General features: G+C 42.1%; 1 protein-coding gene across 5 annotated transcripts in view; it reads right to left on the minus strand.

The window, feature by feature from the left end:
* The window catches only part of DAB2 (DAB adaptor protein 2), a 56,890-nt gene extending 32,937 nt beyond the window's left edge, over window positions 1-23,953 (minus strand). For 3 of the 5 annotated variants that reach the window (XM_087888228.1, XM_034440791.3, XM_034440789.3), the window contains exon 1: window positions 23,714-23,944. The gene's annotated coding sequence lies outside the window, so the exon portion shown is untranslated. Of the gene's footprint in view, window positions 1-21,844; window positions 21,965-23,713 lie in introns of those variants that run through there. The other 2 variants (XM_034440786.3, XM_034440788.3) reach the window with 2 other exon arrangements.
* Window positions 23,954-25,810: the final 1,857 nt, after the last annotated feature.

Here is a 25,810-nt window from a genome sequence, read left to right on the forward strand (position 1 = left end):
GACCTAATATGTTCTGTTGTCTGTGAAAGTAATGCTATAGCAAGTAATATCAACTAAGTAATTCCAAATTAGGTGATGGCTGCCTGATCCTTATATTTCTTTATTATCAGGGGTGTCAAACTCGCTGCCCATGGGCTGGATGTGTCATGTGCTGACCCGTTTAGCAAAATGCAAAAAAGTCCCGTCACATGATGCCACCGTGACGATGCGAGTTTGACACCCCTGCTCTATATGGTTATATTGGATCCTGAAATTTGCCCTACGAAGTAGCCACAGCTGAACCATTAAATCCAAAACCCACAGATTGCATCATCCTGCCCATATCTTTCTACTTTGAGAATCCACTAGATCTTTCTACTTTTCCAGTGAGGCTAAAATAGAACAGTCAGTTGCAGAATCATGTCATTTATTTCTATCAAACCAGCCTTTCCCAACCTGCTGCTTTCAAAATGATACCTTGCATTATTGCCAAACAGTATGAGTCATAATTTAAACCTGGCTCTCCAGAACATTAACTTTGGTAAGGTTAAGTGATGCTTTCTCACTTTGAATTCAAGGCGCTTCCATAAAGCAAGTAGACCCATATAATGTTGAATGGTACAAGGAAGCCTACATCACTTCCAAAATGAAACGATCATCTGCACCCTGATTATGCCACAATAATTGCTTGACTAAAAGTCTTTCCTTTGACAAGCATCTTGACTGTTGAATATCTTGAATGGGTTATAATCTCAGGATGTGCCATAGATTCTAGCCATAGAATCTGGAAGGTTATTGCCACAAGCTATGCAATTTTTTTTTTAATTTGATTTATATGCCGCCCTTCTCCGGAGACTCAGGGTGGCTTACAATGCGCTAAGCAATTGCCACAAGCTATGCAAAAAGGAAAGACTCACTGGAGAAGAGTCTAATGTGGGAAAGATTGAGGGCAAAAGAAAAAGGGGACGGCAGATAATAAGGTGGCTGGATGGAGTCACTGAAGCAGTAGGCGTGAACTTAAATGGACTCCAGAGGATGGTAGAGGACAGGAAGGCCTGGAGGAACGTTGTCCATCAGGTCACGATGGGTCGGACACCACTTCGCAACTAACAACAACAAATTGCAATATTATGAAATACTCAATTCGGCCTGTTGAAAGTATTAGTTAAAGTCTCAGAAGAAATCAAATGTTCTTAATGGGCCTGCTTTTTCTAGTCAAGTTTGGAAAGTCTTAGGCTGGATTTCAAAATATTTAGGATGGGGGTACAAGTGTCACAGTTGCTGGAGTTCTGAACAGTCTTAAATATTAATCTCTGGAAACTATAATATTGTATCCTGCCTCACTCAGGGAAGTTTCCCATTAGCCACAAGTATGATGAAATCGTGATGAGACATTTTTATATTTTTAAGTAACTGGTTTCCATTGTTTCATTTCTCTTGGATCACTGACCTGAATTACAACCAAGAAAATGATGAAGAAACATCAGGCCTTGCATCTTAAGAATCCCAGAGTTTCATTATGAGCCTCGGTGGCGCAGTGGTTAGAGTGCAGTACTGCAGGCTCCTTCTACTGACTGCCAGCTGCCTGCAATTTGACAGATTGAATCTCACCAGGCAGAAGGTTGACTCAGCCTTCCATCTTTCCAAGGTAGGTAAAATGAGGATCCAGATTGTTGGGGGCAATACGCTGACTCTGTAAACCACTTAGAGAGGGCTGTAAAGGACTATAAAGCAGTATATAAGTTTAAGTGCTATTGCTATATTCCCCCCGACATTTCATTATGCAGTATTTTATTAGATGCTGCTGGCAGTAAAAGATTCAGGGATTCAAGCTGAATTCCTGGTGATTACGAGGGCATATCCATGTAAATTTCTTGGCAGCAATGTGGAAACATCATTACCTCTTTCCAGTATGTTTGTTCATATCTTCAGTCTACTGTACAGCTGTGACATTTGTGATCTGCCATTCCTCTACCGACTCTGTTCAGTACAAGGGAGAAGACCTTGGAGAAGGCAACTATAAGCCATTTGGAGAAAAAGGAACCACCTTTGGTGGGAAGGTAACAGGGCCTTTGGTGTTTAGTCATGCTGGCCACATGACCATCTTCAGACAGGCTGGCTCTTCGGCTTTGAAATGGAGATAAACACCACCCCCTAAAGTCGGGAATGACTAGCACATATGTGCGAGGGGAACCTTTACCTATCAAATCAGAATATTGCAAATCTGCCTGTATTTTCCTTCCCTCCCTTAATGTGCCAGGAAATCAGGGAAGACAATCTGAGTCTTTTCCTAATACTTTTCTGTCTACCTGCCTGTGTCTGTTGTTCTACTTGCATTTTTTACATGCTTTCGAACTGCTAGGTTGGCAGAAGCTGGGACAAGTAATGGGAGCTCACCCGTTACTAGGGATTCAAACCGCTGAACTGCCGACCTTTCGATCAACAAGCGCAGCGTCTTAGCCACTGAATAAAGTCTAGTCCAAGTCGTCTTGTGGAATCAATTCTCTGACCTGGTCTTCCTCATACGGCTGACCCTCCCCCCCCCCCGTTTTTTTTTCCCAATTTGGCCAAGGCAAGCTCTGTGCTGTTACCTTCCATATTTCAGTTCTTCTCATGAGAAAGATTAATTTCATTATTTCTACTGAATAATGGAACGAAGCAGCATTTGGCCCTAATAAATTAATACATACATTATAGGAAACCCCTGCATCTATTTTCCAGAAGTCTTTGGTTTAAAAGGCCATTTATAACTAAAATAAAGATAAATGGAATATAGGATTTGAAAAGGCTTATGGTCAATTAGTATGTAGACAGCATCCTACTGAGGAATGGGCTTCGGGCACAGTCTTCGCATTAAAACATTTCATTTAGTTATAGCAAAATGCGTGTTATTTATTCAACTTCTATAGCCACCCATCCAGTGGTGGGATTCAAGTAATTTAACAACTGGTTCTCTGCCCTAATGATTTCTTCCAACAACCATTTTCCAAACTGCTCAGAAAGTTAACAACCGGTTCTCCCGAAGTGGTGCGAACTGGCTGAATCCCACCACTGCACCCATCTCAGTCAATGATTCCGGGCAGCTTACAATTCAGAAAACCCCTTTACAATGAAAAAGACTAAGAACATTTTAAAACAACACACTAAAGACATCCAAATTAAATACACATGGGGGCAAGATATTTGATCAGTTAATAATACAGCCAGGAAACATGGCCCTTAGCACATTCAGCGCCTCAGGCAGGGGAACAGCCAGATTTGCAGATTCGTGTTCTTGTTTAGAGATATGTAAGCATTTGTCCTACTGGCATCCATGTGTTCCCTCCTCTGTGCTTTTAGCAAGGAGCAGAGGGGTCCTTCGTGCTCTCTCAGCTTAGCTTTCTTGCAGATGTTTCAATTACCCAAACTAGGCAACATTGTCAGTGCTAGCAAGAATATCTGCAAGAAAGCAACCAACCTCAGAGACCCCCCCAAGGACACCTCATTTCAACCCCGAGTTGCAAATACTGTATTCTCCTTTACTGGAACAGAAAAGTATTTGCAAGAGAATCCCAGCTAAAACCCAAGACTGAACCATGTTTTCTTCCCTGCTTGGATTTTTATCTGTCAGCTGAAACTGCTGGAATGCTGACATGGGTTTTTGGAGTACAAAGGTTGCAGCCTTAACAAGTTAATATTTCAGTCCCCATGATTCCTTCCTTTGATCCTGCCATGCTCTTCAGCTAAGGAAGACTTTTGCTCCTGAATTCCAGCTCATTTTGGAGCTTTGCTTTTTCACTATTTCAAGCAGCATCAGCAAAAAGAGGACCCTGTCCTTACATAGCCGATTTGAAAATCCTTATGGAGGACTCAAATGATATTGAAGCCTTCTATCCTTAGGGATGCGGTGGCTCAGTGGCTAAGATGCTGAGCTTGTCGATCGAAAGATCGACACTTCAGCGGTTCGAATCCCTAGTGCCGCGTAACGGGGTGAGCTCCCGTTACCTGTCCCAGCTTCTGCCAACCTAGCAGTTCAAAAGCACGTAAAAAATGCAAGTAGAAAAATAGGGACCACCTTTGGTGGGAAAGTAACAGCGTTCTGTGCGCCTTTGGCGTTTAGTCATGCCGGCCACATGACCAGAGAGACGTCTTTGGACAGCGCTGGCTCTTCGGCTTTGAAACGGAGATGAGCACCGCCCCCTAGAGTTGGGAACGACTAGCACATATGTGCAAGGGGAACCTTTACCTTTACCTTAGGTACCAGCTAGGTTTAACTTCCATTACCAACCTTTTTCTTTGTAAACTACTCACATTCAATCTCAGAACACTTCAGTAAGAACTACTGTTTCTAAAATATAAGCACATGGCTTTCAGTTTGTGACCAAGATTCATCAATAGTATTTAAACATGTTTCTGAAAAAAACACCCATTAAATGTTGCGCTATTTCTCTCCTGCACTGTTCCATGTTAATAAAAAACACAACTGTACTTTAGAAAAATGCTTTTTCGGGTAATAACAATTCTTAGAAAAGCCTTCGTCGACCTCATGCCCTGAAGTCGTCTTAGGAGAATGGGAAAGCTTGTGTTACATCATAACTAAAGCCTTTCCAGAAAGGACATTACAAAGACACATTTCCAATGAACTTAAATCAATACAGGTAGTCCTCGACTTACGACATTTCACTTAGTGACCATTCGAAGTTACAACGGCCCTGAAAAATGTGACTTATGACCATTTTCCACACTTATGACCGTTGCAGCATCCCCATGGTCACGTGATTTATATTTCTATGCTTGACAATTGACTCACATTTATGACAGCTGCAATGTCCCATAGTCACATGATCTCCTTTTGCGACCTTTTGACAAGCAAAGTCAATGGGGAAGCTAGACAATGCTAGTCAAAGCTAGTCAAGCAAAGTCAATGGGGGAATTTAAGAAATGCAGTGATTAACTTAGTAAATGGGGCAAGAAAAGTTGTAAAATGGGGCAAAACTCACTTAAGAAATTTCTCACTTAGCAACATAAATTTTGGGCTCAATTGTGGTAGTAAGTTGACGACTACCTGTACAGGCCTGTTTGAAGCTTTCCACTGGAACATTTCCATAAATTCCATAAGTATTCCATAATCCAACAGAAAAAAATACCTTGCCCTATTAGATATAACTACCAGCACAGAAGGAAACAGGCAATGGACATACATAAAACAGTAATTACCTCAAGATAAATGTGTGAGGACAGTACAGCTATTGTTAACACTTTTGTTTTCAATAATAAGGCTTAGAAAACATGCATTTTGTATGAGACTGTTGTGGGAAGCTAACCCCCCCCCCAGAAGAATGAAATATTTTGAGGAATATTAAAAAGGCAGAATATTTTATTTCCCTAAATGAGAAATGGAAAAACATGGTTTTTCTAGAGGCAGGAAGCAGAGTCACTCTTAATAGCCCATCCCCCCAGCAGATATCTGGTGCCCCTTAAGAAAGACTGGGCCAGCCTATCTACAAAACAAAAGACTTTCAGCTCCAGCAGGATGGGCTTAAGAACAGGACATGAGCCTTCAGGACATAATAAAATTAACCCACTACCATGTATCAGAAGACAGAGAGCTCACTACATTGCAAAATCTCCTAAGGCAGGGCTGTCAAACTCCCAGCCTGCGTCACGTGGTGGCCACGCCCACACCGTTTAGCAAAGGGGGGGGAAAGTCCTGATACGTCACGTGACACCATGACATGAGTTTCACACCCCTGTCCTAAGGGTATTTCAGTCATTGCATCACCTTCACAAACTTCAACCAAACTTAGCTCAGACAAACACCTAGGATTTGTAGATTGCCTATAGAGCCAGCTATGACCCCTACATAACCCCTACATGGCCCCATGGGAGTCTGACAACAGCCAATAGAATATATGTTCTTGCACAGGAACAGGAAGCTCACATACAAAGCCCAGAGAAGCTATAAAAGCCACCCACTCTCAACTCCATTTTGTCAGCTACCAAAATCACATGTGGTTCTGTTTCATCAACCATCTTTCCAATCAGCCTCTATGTTTCCAGTGTCTTTCTCCCAACTTGGAACTGAACTAGATGGATATTTTCTTCCAACACTGTGATAGAAGTCTTACAAACTCAAAAAAGTCACATTTATAGATCTAACAAGAAACGTTTTCCATTTGTCTTGAAGAGGAAAAAAGAATCACTAACAAGGTACATCAGAAAAGCGGAAGGACAAAATCCTGCTGTTACAAAGAAGCCAAACTTGGTTCCATACAGATGAAAGAACAAATCAGGCCTAATTGATAGTTGAGCAATGTGGATGTAGGTTTTAGTTGTTTTTAAAAGAGCAATAATTTACAAAATACAATAATGAGCATGTTATGCTAATTATATGGGGGTGTCAGATAGTTCATTCAGAGAACAACTAGTTGAAGGAAACTCCCAGTATTTTAGGAGAAGAGCCACAGCAGGTGCTTCGCCTGAAGAAGGTCTCAGGTTAAATTTTGGCATCTCCAGCTAGAGCTGAAAAAAGATTCCTCTCAGAACATTGGAAAGCTTTCAGCCAGGACACAAAGCCAAAAGGTCAGTCCATCAAAGATTTTGGATAAACATTTCCATAACCTCAAACACTTGCTGTATTTGATGGATTCACCACAGCTGTAATCTAGATCAGGGGTCTCCAACCCTGGCAACTTTAAGACTTGTGGACTTCAACTGTTTGCTGGCTGAGGAATTCTGGGAGTTGAAGTCCACAAGTCTTAAAGTTGCCAGGGTTGGAGACCCCTGATCTAGATAACACTTGGAAGGCACCCAATCATTTACTCTGCAGTGGATGCTTTTGAACTGCATGAACCAGTGGCACTATCCCATTAGAACACAAGACAGTGGTGGGTCAAGGTGCATCCAAGCCAGCAGTCCATCTGCCTCTTTCAGATGCCTTTAGCAATCCTGCCAATAGGACACAAACATCTAGACTAAAAATCTTCTTTTAATGTGGACTTTCCATTCAGTCATCATAGTCAACTAACATACCATAGTACATTCACCAAGACAGCAGAACTTTCTTCCTTCAAAGTTATTCATTAGAGCAACCTTCTTAAACCTACTATTTCCAGATATCCCAAAGTTGCTTTTTCAAGAGGCAACTGGACTTCCTTGTTTTTCTTTGAAGAGGTTTCACTTCTCATCCAGCCCAGAGTTGACGAAGCTTGTTGGATAAGAAGCAAAACATTTTCAAAGAAAAACAAATCCAGTTGCCTCTTGAAAAAAAGCACCTTTGGGACAACTATGATCTGGATGACTGAGGATCTCCATTGATATCTCCAGATGTGTTGGATTGCAACTCCCCATCATGGTAGGTACGCAGCTAGATATGATGCAAGTTGCAGCTGAACAGACATAAAGATGGATTGTGACTGCATTTGAGAACAACTTCAATTCTTGGGGAAACATAGCTTTGTAAGCCAGCTATTCCCTATAAAGAAATGGTAGTTCCAGAAAGATAGCTCTTGAAGCTTTTTATAACAAATGCCTAAGAAGTTCCAGATCCGTAATACAACAATTCTAGGACTTTATGTTCAAACTTTCTAGCACATCAGGACAACTTAAAAAAAAATAAAAGCATGGAAGTTATTGAATACCAAGTAATCTAATGCCTAGAGGTGTACAAAATATTTCAAGGTCAAAACACTCTGCTCTAGTCTTAGAAAAACCATTTCCGCTTCTGTTTCAGGTTAGAATGCTTCAAACTCAAAACATTTTGCATACCTCAACTTATGTCCTTCAGATGTATTGGATTAGAGTTTCCAGAACTCCTAACATCAGCACCAGCTTGGGAATGTTGCTGTGGAATTACTTAGAGAGCTCTTTAGATCTTTTCTAATCCCATAGAGGTGAGAGAATGGACCCTTTTCATGATTAGTATCAGAGGTGGTATTCAGCCGATTCAGACCAGTTCACCCGAACAGGTTGCGGAAATCACAGGTGGGCCCGCCTACCCACCCCAGCTCTATCCCTTCCTAGTTAGGCACATTTTTGAGGCTGGGCACAAGCACGGAAAGCGCACGCATGAGCAAAGCGCATGTGTGGAAGGCAGGTGCATGTGTGAACTGGATGCACATGCGGACGAAGCAAGCATGCACACAGTGAACTGGTAGTAACATGTGAAACCCACCACTGATTAGTATGTACTAATCTACTACTAATATACAAACCTACTTATTGACGTTATCAGAGGATAAAGGTGTTCTTTTCAATTTTATTATCTACCATCCTAAAAACAAAATTTCATTTCATTTCAACAAATGAAAACCCAAACATAATTGTCCCTTGAAGAAAATATATACCACTCTACCTAAATGTTGCTATTATGTGAATTCTTACTTCCAGGGAACCCTGACAGAGGGGAAAAAAACCAGCAGTGGAAAAGAACTTTTCACCCCCTGGGGGAAGGAAAAACAGCCAAATATTTTTAGGTGCCAGGTTTCCAATGCAGGTCCTCTGGAAAAGCTTTCTCTCATTGATTTTGATCTTATTCTTTTTAATTATTAGGAGAACCTACCTTACCAATTCTGGAGACCCAGTGGCTGCTGGGATATATATCTAGCTTGTCAAGTCAAAAGGAATTATGTTCAACTTCTTCTCTCACTTTTCCACATAAATTGAAGGAAAGTTGCAAACTGAATTGTTTTAGGGAAACTTTTCTTACATTTTCCCTTGTTCCATTTTCTTTTCTTGTTGCTTTTTATGTTTTGGCATTTTTAATGGTGGTTATTGATGGAGATTATGATTTAGATCAATTTTAATCTCACACTGGCTGTTTTAATTTAATTTATATGTACTGTAAGCGGCCACATGTTCTATGATTACCAGGGGTAGAAATGTGATTCAATCAATCAATCAATCTTGGAGGCCCCCTTTTGGAAATCATGAGAACTGCAAGGCTTTTAATCATGTGCTGATGATATCAAAAGGCCAGGAAGTACTGAAAAATAACTTTCCTATCAACATCCTATCTATTCCCTGAAAAAAAAATTTTTTTTTTTCCAAGTTGATGTGGGGTTTTGACAGATAAATTTACTTCTTTGCCTTCTGTCCTCAAAACAGAGTACTTCACATTTAAATTACCGTGAGTTCCCCCACTTTTCACCCAATTTGAAGAAGCAATGCATTGTCACAGTACAGTGGTTTTTGCATTTGGAATATATGTATCCAAGTAATAGATGGGAACATCTGTCAAAAAGAGAAAATTACAGAACTCTCCATCACTCATTACAAAGCTTGTGTAGAGCCAAAGTAGCATGACATTTATAAATAGCAAGCCATAGTCCAAGCTGCTCACTAGTTATGCCTTGTACAATAGCACAATCATTTATGCCTGCCAGCCTTGACCTACTATGACGCGGATCACATAAATCTTCACCCAAGCCCTGTTCAGCTTTGTGCCTAGTGTTGGTCCTGCCTTTCACTGCTTGACAGAACCCCAAGGAAGCGCAAGAGAAGGAAGTGTGAAAGTTGGATATGGCTGAATAGCTGGATCACTCTGTGACCGGCAAGTCAAGTTCTATTTTCAGAGTTACATTCATGCTACAAAATGTGCCAACAGGATCAGGAACAGAGATACAGCGTGTGTTTTCAAGCTCTTTTTTGACCCTTGTAGATGCAAAGATATGAATGCTTCTCACTGCTGAACATTTTTATTTTATTCTTTTTTATTTTTATTTATTTTTATATGCCGCCCTTCTCCGGAGACTCAGGGCGGCTTACAATGCGTTAAGCAATAGCTTTCATACTTTTGTATATTTTATACAAAGTCAGCTTATTGCCCCCACAAACCTGGTCCTCATTTTACCCACCTTAGAAAGGATGGAAGGCTGAGTCGACCTTGAGCCTGGTGAGAATTGAACTCGCAGTAATTGCAGGCAGCTGGATGTTAAATGCTGCCTTAGTAGGAGGCATTAGCCTCCTACGCCACTCAGGCATAGCAAAAGTTAGCAAAAGTTGAAGAACATTGAAAGATGGCTCTGACAATGTACAGCTAAGCCATACTGTAATTTGGCTGTGGTTTACAAGGCTGCATGACCCCAGTCATTGAGGTTTTGTGTAAACCACAATTTATATCTCGGTATAGAGTTTATTCAATAAACAGTAGATAAATAAGCTGGGATTTACTCTAATGTGCAAACCTGGTTACAATTTAAAAATACCTGTAAAAAGGTAAAGGTAAAGGTTCCCCCGCTCATGCGTGCTAGTCGTTTCTGGCTCTAGGGACGGTGCTCATCTCCGTTTCTAAACCGAAGAGTCAGCGCTGTCCAAAAACATCTCCGTGGTCATGTGGCTGCATGCCAAAGGAGCGCTTCTCACCAAAGTGGTCCCTATTTTTCTACTTGCATTTTTTACGTGCTTTCAAACTGCTAGGTTGGCAGAAGCTGGGTCAAGTAATGGGAGCTCACCTTGTTATGCAACATTAGGGATTCGAACTGCTGACCTTCTGATTGACAAGTTCAGTGTCTTAGCCACTGAGCCAAATCTTGGTACCTCAATTCAAATGGAAAAATGGAATTATTATCTGAAGAAAATTTTTCAGGATTACAAGTGGTCATCTTGGAAGCAGTACAGGCAGTCCTCATTTAGTGTCTACAGTTGGGACCAGCAACTTGGGTTCTTAAGTGAAGCGGTTGCTAGGTGAAACTCCCATGACAGCGATAGGGCTTACGATTTTACTTCAGTTTTACTTTGCTTCTTATTACTTTCTTCAACTGAACTGGGTTCTTTCTCTATTAGGTCATATTGAAATGGAACTAATAAGTAAATCTAAGAGCAGGGATATTCTGTGAAGGTTACAAATGTAAGGACTGGACACTAAGTTGATTTTTAGCACCACCATAACGTGAGGCAATCTCTAAGCAAGGGCTACCCACTTTCATTCAGGAAGAAAGAGGTGTCTTTTAAACTGGCCTATGCTGAAATCATAACTGATTAGGGGTGTAGAGTCCTGCCAAAAGGGCAACCATTTCACTATCAAGGCCCTTTCATTTAATTTCCCTTTATGGACCTGAACTGCCTCACTGATCACAGGAAGAGCAGGAATTCACCTTAACTTCTCATGCTCATTTCACCTTCACAAATTAGAGAAAGTTGATGAGACCTGACAGGCAGCTACTGAAAGTAACTTACGTAATAAGATCGGGTATCATGAAAAACATTGCTAACCAGGCTGCCAATTGTATCAAGGCCCAAGATTGCCAGAGCTAGGCATTAACCTCAGGCTACAAAACATATACCACCATCTTAATTAGCCCACAACTTCATGCATCTCTTATACAGGTCTACTGTTTATTTTCATCTTTCTGGGTATTGTTCTGGGTATTTACTATCTTGAGGTCTATTAAAATGTAGCCAGGCAGCAAACAGCAAATGTCTTATGTTGATCTCTCCATGGCCTCACACCGTGTTTCTCAACCTCACTAACTCAAGATGTGTGGATTTCAACTCTCAGAATTCCCCAAGCAGCATGGGTGTTGAAGTCCGCACATCTTAAAAGTTGTTGAGGTTGAGAAACACTGGTCTAGCAAGTACTCAAGATTAATAGTCTATATTTCACAGGCAGATATATGGGAAGTCTCAGAATACTTATCCTCTTCCTGCATCTTGCTAAGAATGTACATAGCTTATGGAAGATAGCTTTGCTTTTTGGAATTTAAGAAGATAATGTTGTTTAACATTAATAATTATGTTTTACATGGTTTTTAAGCATATATTAAACATAGTGTTTGTGGGGGTGGGGTGGGAGATTGTTTTGATCATTTCCCATTTTCTTCCTATGTGCAGGAAGGGAATTTCTTCCCCAGATTGAAATGGGTGATCTTGGGCTAGAACAGGGGTGTGGTGGCCTGTCGGCCGCCGGCCCCTCCAGCAGCCGAATCAGAGGAGGAGGCGGTGTGGGAGTCAGGGTCAGCATCAAGGCAACCTGAGAGCTCTGAGGGGGGAAGAGAGAATGGAGCTGGCAGAGAAAGAGAGAGAGAGAGAGAGAGGTGGAGCCTGGGCTGGCCGTCGGCCCTCAGATGGAGAGACAACAGCACCCAGGTCTGGAGGTGGCTGATGAGGAAGAGGAGGAACAGCTGGGTCCAGTGCCTGACGCGTGGATGCGCAGAAGGCAGAGAAGAGGAGAGCAGCAGAAATCCATGGACCGATCCTGGGGAAGGAAGAGCCACCACTGCTAGCGAAACCCCACTCTAGCTCTGGGGATAAAAGGCAGGGGGCAGAGCTGAAAAGATGTGGCAGACAACTATTCATCTTCTGGCTGGCCGGACTTATTAGCCTGCAGTGAGAGAGAAACTTGTTGCCGGGGCTGCTGGCGCTCCTAATAAAAGAACTGAGTTAACTTCAGAAGGTTTGTCGTGTTTGGGGAGCTGGATCAGAACAACGGGTGTCAAACTCAAGGCTCACAGCGGGATCCGGCCCGTGGGGTGCTTAAATCTGGCCTGCGGGGCCAGCCTGGAAATAGCGAAGGACAGACCCATGGTGCCTCTGCTAGTGAAAACGGGGCACAGGGGGGAACATGCATGCCCCCCCCTACAACCTCTTCGGCCGAAGAGGTTGTAGAAAAAATGCTTTTAAAAGCCTCTGACGATCCCAGCTGAGCTGTGCTTTTTTTTTTTTTTACTTTTAAAAGCATTTTTTCGGCCGAAGAAAAAAATGCTTTTAAAAGTAAAAAAAAAAAGCCACTGATGATCGTGCGGCTCAGCTGGGCATGGGGGGGGGTAGGAATTTTTGCTATTGGTTCTCTGAACCACCCACCACCATTGCTACTGGATCGGGCGATCCGGTCCGAACCGGAAACATTTCACTCCTGCTCTGCCCGTCCCCCCCCCGGCCCGGATGTCATCACGGATGCTCTGTGCATGTGCACACGTGCACTCACAGTTTTGAACCGGTAGCAAAAGTAAGTGGAACCTGTCTTTAAGCAACTGCATACATTTCAAAATACTGAGACTTGGAGCCTTTCAGAAGCCTTCAGTATTTTATCTTTTGGAATCTATCTCTTTCGCTAGCATCCTTCTCCTCTCTGGGGGAGAAAATGCTAGTGAAACCAGCATTCGGAAAGACTCTGCTAAGAAACATAGTCATGTGAGCTGGTGAGGGCAGCACAACAGTTTACAATGCCTACAAGTGCTTTACAGGCCACAAAGCATCCGTTCTACAACTGTCACATCTGCAAACAGTCCTTAAATGACCAGCTGTAAATTGAGAATTACCTTATCATGATAAAGATTAATATTTAAAAGCAAGAAACCCCCCCCACCAAATACCAACATTTAACCCGGCAATGTGCATTCAGTTGTGTCAATAGCTCTAAATATATTCTAAAAAATTGTGTCCTTTATCCAATCAAAGCTATCCTGCATCTAATCTCCATTTCTTAGGGAATTCAGTTAGTACAATAACTGATATGTCCTATACCAAAGTATAGAAAAGGAATGCCATCTTCTATTCATAGATAAAGATGGAGACAAATTTAGAAGTCAGTGTCAAAGAAAAATCTCACCTTAATTAAGAAAACCAGCTTATTCCATCTATTGCTAATGATTGATGTCAAAACCTTCAGATTTTGGCTCCTTCCCATTGTTCTTTATTTTTAAATCACTTGAAACCAAACAGTTCAAAGGCATAGCTAATACACTGTTAAAATCTGGCTGCCTATTTTGTAATTTGTTCAATACGCTACTGAAAACCCAGGCAGGTGAATTAATTCAGTAACCAAGACAAGGCACATTGTGTAAATTCAGCCAACTTATTCTCATCGGTGTAGGACACAGGAAAATTTGTCTTCTTCCATGGAGAATAGACAACTCCTTTATTTGGATTTTTATTATTTAGAAATAGCCAGGAAGGAATACATTTCCTTAGCAAGAAACAAGAGTTTTCCCTCCTTTGCCGAGCCATGCGCATGGATGGATATTATAACTGAATGCATTCCACTGGAATTGAATGAGTAGTAAAGCACTGTATTGGGAAATTATGCCAAAAATTTGCTAAATTTGTATATCTATTGTATTCATACCACCAAGAATGGTGATATCCTTAAGTCAAGGGTAAGTCAAGAAGAGGATAATTCATGAATTGTTACATACGTCAAAGGGGAAGTTGTGAAATGAACTACAACATCCCGTTTCAAAAACTAAGGCATTTTGGCTGATACAGCACATTTTATTATATAGCACTTCAGTCATCAGCAAATGTACCTTCCTTTGTAGAATGGAATTGTACTCCTTTCCTATCAATGAATCATAAACAGATCTGAATATATGAGCATTAAGCCTGCTCTTAGGGGATGACATTCTCATTCAAATTTCTACAACTTCGAAATTCAATATTGATTTTACATTTCAGTATTTCTAGTGTTCAAAACAGCATATGCAGTTAAGTATATCAATTACAGTGGTGAAATTCAAATTTTTTTACTACCGGTTCTGTGGGCGTGGTATGGTGGGCATGGTGTGGCTTGGTGGGCATGGCTTGATGGGCATGGCAGGGGAGGGATACTGCAAAATCTCCATTCCCACCCCACTCTGGGGAAAGGATACTGCAAAATCCCCATTCCCACCCCACTCTGGGGCTAGCCAAAGATGGTATTTGCCGGTTCTCAGAACTACTCAAAATTTCAGCTACCGGTTCTCCAGAACCTGTCAGAACCTGCTGAATTTCACCCCTGATCAATTACTGCAACAGTAATATTTTCAATTACTCTTCTCCACCTCTTCACATCACACAAAGAGAATGAGGTTGAGGAAGTTTGTCTACAATCCTAACCCTTAACAAGCAGAACCAGGATTCAAACCAAACTTTAGAGGAGGGGTCCCCGACATCTTCTACAATTGTGCCCAGTCCCATGAAAGATAATCCCCCCCAAAACTAATCCCCGAGACCAGAAAGATTGACGGCCACTACTCTAGAGCACTATTCTATATGCTGCTTTTAGTTGCCTGTTTTATTAAGACATTTTGGAAACTTCCTTAGGAAGAGATTTATTTCTAAGACATACTGTGTAAATAATAAGATACATAAAATCATACAATAATTTATTATCTGGACCCTATTTTTGGGGAAACACGGTGGTAAGTCTGCAGGGAAAGAGCCCTATGCTAAGAAGACATGGGTTGTCACGGTTTATTCTGGCACTTCATTCTTGGCCAGATCAGGATGGTGAACTCTTCTGTACCCCACACCTCAATGTAGGGCATAGATATTATTCTCCCATTATAACTTCATATTTGCCTGATTACTAATTCTAGCCATCCAGAGCAGGGGTGGTATTCATTACCTTCCCTACTGGTTTGCAAATGTGAGCGTGCGCGCAGTCCACGCATGCAAACGGCCTTCTGCGCATGGGCTTTGCTTACACGTGCAGCTTGCATGCATGTGCATGGCTAAAAAACATGCCTAAATAGGATGGCATAGAGCTGGGATGGGTGGGCGATTTCCGCTACCGGTTCAGACAAACCGATCGAAACCGGCTGAATACCACCTCTGATCCAGAGGCTTAATTGTTAAGAGTCTGCATAGGTAAGAATGAATTAAAGCAAAAATCCCATTGAAAAAAACAATCCTTCTTTTCTGACGCTGAATTCCGAACAGGAAATATTTACAAAATACTTTTCAATATTGTACAACTGGAACCTCGCTTTCTTATCTTGGAATTTAAAGTGACATTCCTTATTTGCTTTGTTTACTATAACATCCAAGATAGATCAATGCGATTTTTCTGATTCTTTCTTGAACGATTACAAGAAAAACTCACTACTATAAGTTCCTAAAATATTAAGATATTCAATCTTAAACTGAATTTGTTGAAACATTTTTGCCAGGTTTTGTCAATCTTCCCAGTTGTTTCTGAGAGAGACAAAGATCAAATGATATGATATTTGTCATCATGTCACATAAATGTTGATTGTCCCACTACATCTGGAAAACATCTGAAAAAGCTAATCCATGGCATCCTGAAACGTGATTTGGGATCCTTTTCCTTTAGAGATGCTTGCACCAAGCAAGGACCCCATTACGTCAAATTAATGGGGGAAAACAGCATCCATAACATGGATTAAGACAGTGGTGGAATTCAAATTTTTTTACTACAGGTTCTGTGGGTGTGGCTTCGTAGGCGTGGTGTGGCTTGGTGGGCATGGCTTAGTGGGCATGGCAGGGGAAGGATACTGCAAAATCTCCATTCCCACCCCACTCTGGGGCCAGCCAGAGGTGGTATTTGCCGGTTCTCTGAACTACTCAAAATTTCTGCTACCAGTTCTCCAGAACCTGTCAGAACCTGCTGACTAACACCCCTGGATTAAGGCTTTAAGAATAACATGCACTGATGGGTCCTAGGCTAGGAAAGTGTACGAAGTTTAATAGCAAGCACTGGTTTGAAGTTTAATAAGAATTAAAAAAAGAATATGCAGTGATGGGGCTCTGGGCTAGCAAGTGTATGAAGTTTTATATCAAGCAAGGAAGGCATGGCTATGCATTTATCACAAGGTTGACTGCAATGATGCCAATGGTTCCACCCATGACTCAGTCTAGTGATGCAAGGTTTATCTTGGCCAATACATGGATCCCAGAACTAAGGCAACTTGCTCTGTCAAGTATACAGCAATTGGTGGATTATGTTCTTCATCACTAATTCACAATCCTGTTAATGGTTCCAGCACTCACAGGTGAAAGTTAATTATACACTATGTTGTGTTGAAGTTGATTTTTATCTCACTGCCTTTGTTTCATGTTACTAGAACCATGCAAGAGAATATTCAGTCTTCTTGTATGTTTCTCATGGGTATTCAATTAGCAACCACAAGACCAGAACATTGGCTAAAATCCCAAATTCAAGTTTATCCTTGGCCATGGATGCTCAGCTGGTGATTCTGGACCAGCTCCCAGCTCAACCTATTGCAGAGTTGTTGTGGGGAGAATGAAGTAATAGGTAATAGGTACACTCCCCCAAACTGCTGGAGGAAAAACAGAATTACACCAGATTGCTATACAATCTGTATCCTCCTCTATAAATGCAGAACATCTGAGATATATAAACTGATAAATCTTGGTATATTACCTCTCCAAAGGATAGGATGGTTGCTATTGCTCTAAGACAAGTGGTATATAAGTATTGTAATGCCTACTTTTTTGCTCAATTTCTGCTGGATAGGAATTTCAGAGTGTACATGAAAACTCAGTGACAATACAATGTACTTAGATGTTTTATTAAGAACCAAATTTAAAAGTTAAGACTTTAGTATCATCAGTATATGGATGATACCCAACTATACATCTCAACTCCAAGCTGCATGGATGACGTCAGTTGTGTACTAACCTAAACAACTGGATAGGGAACCGACTTCAGCTCAAGCCTGACATAACTGAGTAGCTGTGACTGATTGAGCCCCCTGGGATAGGGACATTTCCATCCTTGGTCTTGGAGGCTGACACCTGAGGAGTAGATGACAACTGCAGCCAGGAGGCCCTTTGCATAGGTTTATCTAGTCTGTCAATTTCAGGAATTGACAGACTAGGAAGTCACTGGTGATCTCAGAACTGGGCTACTGTACTGCATTTAGAGGGCTGCACATGAAGACCATCCAGAAACTACAGCTGTTCCAAAATGCAGTGGTGGAAACTGTAATGGGCACATTTCATGCCTCGTAATCATACCACTGTTGTTATACAAGCTGCATTGATTGCTAACTGGCTTCTGAATGCAATTCAAAGGTACTGGTCATCACCTATAAAGCTCTTTGTGATACTTCCTGTCTCCAATCATTTCTCCCTACCCAGTATCTTCAAACAGAGACACTGTGGTTCCCCGCAGTGGTGGATTGCCCCCGGTTCGCACCGGTTCTATAGAACCAGTAGCAAAACCGGCGGGAGACTCTGCCCACCGACCCCGAACACTTCTGCGCATGCCCTGTTGTGAACCAGTAGTAAAAGTAAGTAGAACCCATCCCTGGTTCCCCCTCAAAATCATCTTGTGAAAGAGAGAAAGTGTGCCTTCTCTGTCGCTGCTGCTCCTGCCTTCTGGTACACCATTGCCTCAGACATTTATATAGCTTCCCCCAGTGGTGAAATCCAATTTTTTTTACTACCGGTCCTGTGGGCGTGGCTTGGTGGGCATGGTGTGGCTTGGTGGGCATGGTGTGGCTTGGTGGGTGTGGCAGGGGAAGGATACTGCAAAATACCCATTCCCTCCCTACTCCTGGGGGAAGAATATTGCAAAATCTCCATTCCCACCCCACTCTGGGGCCAGCCAGAGGTGGTATTTGCTGGTTCTCCGAACTACTCAAAATTTCCACTACCGGTTCTCCAGAACCTGTCAGAACTTGCTGGATTTCACTCCTGGCTTCCCCTCTCTTGGGGTTCTAGAAGGCCTTAAGACCTGATAGTATTCTAGAACAGCTTCGCTGGCTGAGGAATTCTGGGAGTTGAAGTCCACAAGTCTTAAAGTTGCCAAGGTTGGAGATCCCTGGTCTAGGTGTATTAGTGTGCCTGGTTATTATAGCTGGCTTTTGTCCAGGTTGATATATTTTGTTTCAATGTTTTAATTTGATATTTTTGTATATTGCTTGTTGCACAATGCCTTTTGGACTGGACAGCCATAACAAAAGTAATAATAAACTCCTCTGAATTTCAGGGTCTAATAATACTTACCCTATTTCCCTCAAAATAAGACATCCCCTGATAATAAGCCCAATCGGGCTTTTGAGCACTTATTTCAGGGTTCAAAAAAAAATAAAAGACAGGGTCTTATTTTCGGGGAAACACAGTAGATGCAAGATAAATTAAATTCACATATGCAACCCAATGATGCTAAAATAACGATTTTAAGCCAAAATCTTTTGATGCATGCACCTTTGAGCCATAATATGGTTTTCATTTATTTAAGTTATTTAAAGAATTTATACGGCCTCCAGACTCAAAACGCTGTGACTCCTGTTGGTGCACAATAAAAGAAAGAAAAAAAACAACAATCCCAGTTAAAATCCACAGGAAAAAGCCATATTTTTAAATGTCTTTCTGAAGACCAGTAGGGTCAGAAATAACCAGTTCCTTAAATTGCACTCAAGTTATCAAACCATAGGTAGTTGGTGTGGCTTAGAAAATTAATGATGTTATTATGTGTGTCTATGAGGTGCATCCATAACTATAACCATCACTGCATTCTGGACTGTTGGAGTTTTTCAACAGCCTTAGAGGGCAGCACTAGATAGAGCACATTGCAGTACTCCATTCAGAAGCAGTAGGCAGGACCTCCCAATCCAGAAAGGGAAGCAACTGAAGCACAAGTTGGACAAAAGTACTTCTGGCCACTTCTTCGATCAGGAGCTGCTCGAGTCTAGGAGGCTGGCAAAATTGCACATTAGTTTTGAGTAGGGGAGTACATCCCTGAGTAGAACCAAGAATGGACAATCTGGTCTTGATAAGTAGCAATAGCACTTAGACTTACATACTGCTTCATACTGCTTTACAGCTCCCTCTAAGCGGTTTACAGATTCAGCCTATTGCCCCCAACAATCTGGGTCCTCATTTTGCCAACCTTGGAAGGATGGAAGGCTGAGTCAACCTTGAGCCAGTCAGGATTGAACTCCTGGCAGTGAGCCTAGTTAACCTGCAATACTGCATTCTAACCACTGTGCAACCACAGCTGCTAAAGTTTCACCAAAAATTCTTCTTCCCTCAACCAAAGTCCTATAGTATCCAGATGGCCAGGCCAGGACTTTGACAGCCACACTTGTTCAGCCAAGGACAAAGATCTACAACTGAAATAATCAATGTACTGATAATACTGGACACCACATGGTGGAATGACCTTCCCCAGTAGTTTCCTGTATATATTTAAAATACCGGTAAGTAGAGAGAAGGTACAGCCCTGATAGCAATAGCAGTTAAGGTTTATATATCACTTCACAGTGCTTTACAGCCCACTCTAAGCAGTTTACAGTGTCAACATATTGCCCCCAAGCTGATACCCCTGCAAAGCAGAATTCTAAGGCGGGACAACTCCCCCCAGCAGCAAGTGGAATTGGGGGGAAACCATCACAACATGGTGTGTTCCAAATCATTGAGCTGATCCAGATAGATACCATGGTTGATGGTACACAGACAAGATGGTTCAGTGGTTAGAATGCAGTACTGCAGGCTAACTCACTGCTCACTCCAGGAGTTCAATTCTGAGTGGCTCAAGGTTGACTCAGCCTTCCATCCTTCTGAAGTCGGTAAAATGAGGACCCAATAGACTGTTGGGGGCAATAGACTCTGGGGACTCTGTAAACCACTTAGAGCTGGAAAACACTGTGAAGTGGTATATAAATCTAAGTGCTATTGAAAATCAGCAAGGCCCAGGACAGATGTGTTAAGGTCATTGACTTCAATAACTAGCACAATATATAAGACCTAGGAATAAGCAATCAGGTATCTGCAAAAGATTTAGACTTCAGTCTCCAAAAGTTCCAGGCAGCACAAAGCAAAACATCAGACTGTAGAAATTGTAGCCAAACACAATTTGACTAGAAGGCAAACTGACTCATCTGCTTTCTTCACTTTCCTTCCTAATCAAATATCCTTTCAGCAAAACCGTCATGTGCCTTGCTTGGCAACATCTGTGAAAAAACTGTATCAGGCTGGAAATTAATCATCTCCTCATCATCACAACTGTCGTCCAATCGATTTCCAGTAGAAGCAACTCTTCAGGAAAACATGTTGCAATGTCTACATTTTAGAGATTCCTCAGAATGTATTAGAGGACTTTTCATCCAAAGAAATTCAAGGTGTTGAGGAAGACACTCTCAGCATGATACGTTAGAACAAAACTGAAGCCCTTCAAGCAAAGTTTCTGCATGACCATGATTTGTTGCCAACTGCCCTATTCAATAGCTTTCACTAGGAAATTAGTTCCGTACATCAAATGACTGGTATAACCCGAGGTTGGCACTAGCTATGCATCCCGTTGCTTTAAGAATCCCAGATTTACATACATTCATTACGTACATCTATACATTTCAAAACTATTCACAATCTGGTTTCCCCATACCTGGCACACTCAAGAAGTTGTGGTCTCCTATCTGGAGGGTATCATATTAGGAGACTAGATTATGAAAAATCTTGCTGAAACCAGCTTTCCAATAAACCCCCCTGCTGGCTGTATCTCAGCTGTACAGAGCAGGCTAAGCTGGTTATCCTCTATATCTCTATTTGCTGTTACAGCCCCTTGCTGGGACTGAAAAGATGACTCAACATTTACATGAGTGAAAGAATGCAGCAAGTACTTAAGATTTTGCACAGCCATTGTAAGGGGCTGCCTTACTAATGAGACTAACACGGCCTTCAAGCTTCCTCATAAGTAGCTAATAAAACTGTACCATAACATTTCACATCCACATTGTACTCCTTGATCCTACATTGCTCCCAATGTCAGTAGCCTGCTGAAGACATTTTTAACCAGAGTTAAACATTACATCTTCACTCACACAGTCTTCTGCTTACAAAGCAATTTCCAGGTCTTCCTGGACATGCAGTCCAAGAGGAAAAAAATTCCATCGTTTGTATCAGAGGTTAAAAGAGCATTGCTGAAAATTATTTTCCTTGGCCCGTAGTTGCCAACTCTACAAATCAAACAGGCTGAGTGAATAGCAAGCATTTCAGCTAACCAAGGTTATACACAGATCATCATGAAACCTTCTTTAGATTTTATTTCAGCAACAGAAGCCACAACACAGCTTGACTCATATGTCCTGCACTCCTTATCACACCTGTGAGGGTAGTCAGCTGTCTCTCATTTTGCTTCATACAGCCCAAAAGAAAAAAAAAATGTATGACACATCAGCTCCCTTTTCTAGCTTCAACTAACCTTTTGCAGGATCTCTACATACAGCTGGAGACAATTTTCCTTCCAAGATATCAGCAGCTTTCCCTGCAGCCAGCATCAATACACATTAGGGTGTGTGCTTTAGGCTTCCTAAATCCAAAACCAGTGAGGGGAGCAATTCTTTTTTCCGAGTAATGAAGCTAACTTGGTATGAACCCAGCAATAGAAAGCAGGCAGTCAGCCTGCGTTCAGACATGCTGGATTATAAATAAAGAACTAGCAGATAAATTGGCAAACCCACTTTCTTCCTAAGCAAGAATGTCTGCTGTCCACAATTAATCCTGCAATCCCCAGATAATCTTTGCTTCCACCTTTACGGGGGACACAAGACATTTTATTGAAACCATAGATTATGTATTATTTCACGTAACATGGCCAGTGTTGTTTTTTTAGACAAATGCTTCCAGATGCTGACACCAAATACGCATTTTATCCCATAAGAAAGGTTTAGACTTCCCCATGTAACAAACAGGGACTGGGGGGGGGGGAGGCAGGTTGAAGGGAGCAAGAATCCTAACAAGCTCTTCAGAGTAACAATAAAGTAACAATACTTTATCTTCAAAAGATGAGCCAGACACGCCTAAGTTAATTTCAACATAACTGGTTCGCTCACAGACTAAAACACCATTCATCCATTGCTGTTGGGAAAACCGTATCATTCCATCTTGGACTGCTTGGGGAAGTTACTATTTGTTTTCACTTAGGCAAGGAAGGGGCTGCAGGAATAATGTTACACCTGGGAGGAAATTCTGCTCCAGGCAAAGCTATTAAGTTTAGAACATTGTCCAGTGACTTAAAGTACCAGGGCTCAATTTAACATTTTTTTTTTTTAGCATACGAACAAGTGGGTTTACATTAAGAGGAAAGGCCTACAACTCCTAACCATCTATTTTTTTTCCCTCCCCTCCAGTTCTGAGGGATTTGCAATTCCGTCTTCCGAAATTTCATTGCAATCTTTACTCCACAACTCTTCCAAGTTTTCCTTTTTAGCAGCTGCAAGCATCTGCCTGTTATTATTTTTTTTAAGGCTGTGCCCAATACTTATTTTCTTAAGTCAATGCTCCCCCCCCCAAACCCCTTTTGAAATCCTGGACTCTTAGGGTGGTATTTTCCACGCTGAAAAGGTAATCTTCTAAGCCAAGTTTCCTATACAAAACACCATATTTACAGCTCGCTCAGGTCTCTTATGTGCTTCCCATTCATTCTGTTGCCTCCCTTTTTCCTACCGTCACCCTCCAAGATTGGCAAAGGTTTCTGGATTCCTCGAACAAGCCTTACAGCAAAGCACTCTTCCTTCCCCCCCACCCACCTTCCCCCAATTATTTGGGCAACAAATTAAAAAAAAAAAAAGCGTTTAGAAAACGTAAGAGGGGGAAAAAAAAATCTGTCTCCATAGAGGTTTTATAGCCCGCATAATCCATGCGCGTCTGCTCGGCGGCTCAACAAGCCAGCTCGGATGGAGATCAGAAAAGATCCTCGTTATTTCGCAAGCAGCTCGAGCAAAAAAAAGCAGCAGGAGCCGCTTTCGCCCAAGCGACCGGCCTGGAGGAATAGATCCCCAAGGAGATTCCTTTTTTGGGGGGGGGGGCGAAGGAAGGGAATGGGAAAAAAAAAAAAAAAGAGCCGCGGAAGACCCTTCCCTCCCAAGCCGCGACCGCTTCGGCTTCGTCCCTCGAGTTGGCCACCGTCTCCTCTTTCCTTCCTTCCTTCCTTCCTTCCTTCACCCAATTTGGCGTTTCCAAACGCGCAGCCCACCGCGACCCCTTTTGCAGCGTCGCCCTTCCGAGGCTCCCCAAAGACGCGCCTCTCTCTCTCTCTCTTTTTTTTTTTTTTACTCCGTTGCCCACTTACCCGGCTTACCCCCGACCCGCTTGGCGCATGAGGCTTTTCCCCTCTCGGAGCCGGCGAAGGCGCAGCTCCGGCAACTCGGCTTAAATAGACGCAGCCGTACTCCAGCCTTCTGTTTAGTTAGCCACTCACAGCGAGAGAGATGGTTTTAATCAGATGCTGGCAGCTGAGGGCTACCCAGGAATGCGCCGCGCTGTTTGCGCTGCCTGCCTCGGCTTCGGGCTACTCCCCCTTATCGTGTCTGTTGCGCCTGCCAAAACTTAACTCCTTCCGCGCCGAAAGGAGAGCCGAAACGGCAGCAGCAGCAGCAGCAGGAGCTGCGTTCGCACGACACGCGAGCCCCCCCTCCCTCCCCGGTTGTGTGAACGACGCCAGTGTTGCGAGTTCGCGCATCCCTTTGAATAGCCGCTCCGGCGGGGTTAGCCTGGTACCCTAGCCTGCGTGCTGAATAACTAAATAAATAACTAAATATACTGCTCAAAAAAAAAATAAAGGGAACACAAGCAGAAGACATCCGAGATCTGAATGAATGAAATAGCCTTATTAAATACTTCGTTCGTTACATACAGTAGTTTTGTGTTTCCTTTAGTTGTTTGAGCAGTGTATAAACTACTGTATGTAAAGAACAAAGTATTTAATAAGGCTATTTCATTCATTCAGATCTCGGATGTCTTCTGCTTGGGTTCCCTTTATTTTTGTAGTTTAAGTTTATTTATTTTGTCAAGCATATATAAGATAACAGGTAAAAGTATAAGCATAATTTGAATACATGAAAAGAGTAAGTAAAAAAGGAATATTAGGACAGGGACGGTAGGCACGCTGGTGCACTTATGCACGCCCCTTATAGACCTCTCAACTAAATCAGGAGCCTGGATAGCTCAACAGACAGAGCTCTGTAATTTAACACCAGCTGTCTGCAATTAAAGTAAGATCGAATCTCGCCAGGCTCAAGGTTGACTCAGCCTTCCATCCTTTCTAAGGTAAGTAAATTGAGGACCCAGTTTGTGGGGGCAATAAGCTGACTTGGTATAAATATACAAAAGTATGAAGGCTATTTGCTTAATGCATTGTAAGCCACCCTGAGTCTCCGGAGAAGGGCGGCATATAAATCAAATTTAAAAAATAAATAAATAAAGTAACCCCATGGATGATTTCTTCTGCTTGCTAGATTTGTAAATCTAGCTAGATACCTTGATCTGTCAACTAGCCCCCTCCCCCAGGCTGGATTTGGCACAGTCGACTAAATGGCTCTCCTGACATTCAAAAGAAGTGTAAAGTTAACACAGAATTAATGCTAACCAAGTTTAGTATGTTGTGTGAATGCAGTTCCTTGCTCTTTTAACTGATTTGGTGTTGCCAGCAAATCATAGAGGAACCCACCATATTCTAGCCAATATATCCTAAATTCATTGCTCAGTTTATTTGGGAACCGAGCAACTCATTTGAGTTGACAAAACACACACACATATATGCTGGGCAGAAAGAAGAAAGCAAGTGACAGAATTCATATAACTGGATGAGCTCAAATGTAGTTTGGGATATTCTGGCAGGAGATGCTTCAAAGGCTGCTCCCTAAGTGGCTCAGTGGCTAAGACGCTGAGCTTGCCGATCAGAGAGGTCGGGGGTTTGAATCCCTCTTATAGGTCTCCTTCGTGAGTGGGGTTGGACTAGATGATCTCCAAGATTAACAGTTGGAAAGGATCTTGCAGTCCAACCCACTGCCGAAACAGGAGATCCTACATCTGCCTCTACCTAGGATCAAACTCACAACCTCCTGATTGTGAGGCAAGAGATCCACCTCTTTCCAACTGTTACTGTTACTTCGAGAGGCTGAGGTGAATCCAACTGATTGAGTAAATCCTGATTAAGTAAATTGTGGGTTAGATGTCCTGGAAGCTAGAGGAATGTTTTATTTTTATATTTGAAAGGAATAAATGAAACAGATTTGGCCTTCTCATTTCCCAAATTCTATAGAATTTCTCTATCTTGGCAAGTTTAAGATGGGTGGACTTCAACTCCCAGAATTCCCCAGCCAGCATGGGAATTCTGGGAGTTGAAGTCCACTTATCATAAAGTTGCTAAAATTGAGAAACACTGCAG

Source organism: Pantherophis guttatus, chromosome 2, assembly GCF_059756535.1.
Source record: "Pantherophis guttatus breed Tessera chromosome 2, ASM5975653v1, whole genome shotgun sequence".
NCBI classification, from domain to species: Eukaryota; Metazoa; Chordata; class Lepidosauria; order Squamata; family Colubridae; genus Pantherophis; species Pantherophis guttatus.